The following is a 459-nucleotide window of genomic DNA, read 5'->3' on the forward strand; positions in this document are numbered from 1 at the left end:
CTCCCCACAGGTAAGTCTATGGCGGGGGGGGCACAGATGACTGCCTGCCTCCTCTCCGGAGTAGAGCCATGGCCTGAGGGGAGCAGTGGTGGTGGCTAGGCCATGGCATCAGGATTGAGATGCAGCCTGGCACACGAACAGTTGGCAGCAGGAGAAGGTGAGGGCATTGTGGTCTGTGCCCCATCTGTTACTCATTGCGCTGCTGCTGGCATGTTCCAGCGGCAGGGGCAGCAATAAGTCTCACCACCCTGCTCCTGCTCTGCCATGCTGAGTCCTGCCTGCTTCCGGGGCACGGAGGCAGCTCCTGTGTACTGATCCAGTGAGGCTGCATCCCTGTGTCTGCTGTGGGTGCACGTATCGGGGGGGAGGAAATGTGCCCCCCATGCCCTACCTCGCTCACCCGACACACCCACCCCTGCCCCACACTTGGGGCCTGGGGCTGGGGGCAGCAGGTTGAGA

General features: G+C 63.0%; 1 protein-coding gene across 1 annotated transcript in view; it reads left to right on the forward strand.

The window, feature by feature from the left end:
• Window positions 1-459, forward strand: part of BRCC3 (BRCA1/BRCA2-containing complex subunit 3) — a 37,198-nt gene that overhangs the window by 10,491 nt on the left and 26,248 nt on the right. The gene's annotated exons all lie outside the window — the stretch shown is intronic.

This window comes from Gavialis gangeticus, unplaced genomic scaffold, assembly GCF_001723915.1.
Source record: "Gavialis gangeticus isolate Ggan-Ray unplaced genomic scaffold, GavGan_comp1, whole genome shotgun sequence".
In the NCBI taxonomy this organism is placed as follows: Eukaryota; Metazoa; Chordata; order Crocodylia; family Gavialidae; genus Gavialis; species Gavialis gangeticus.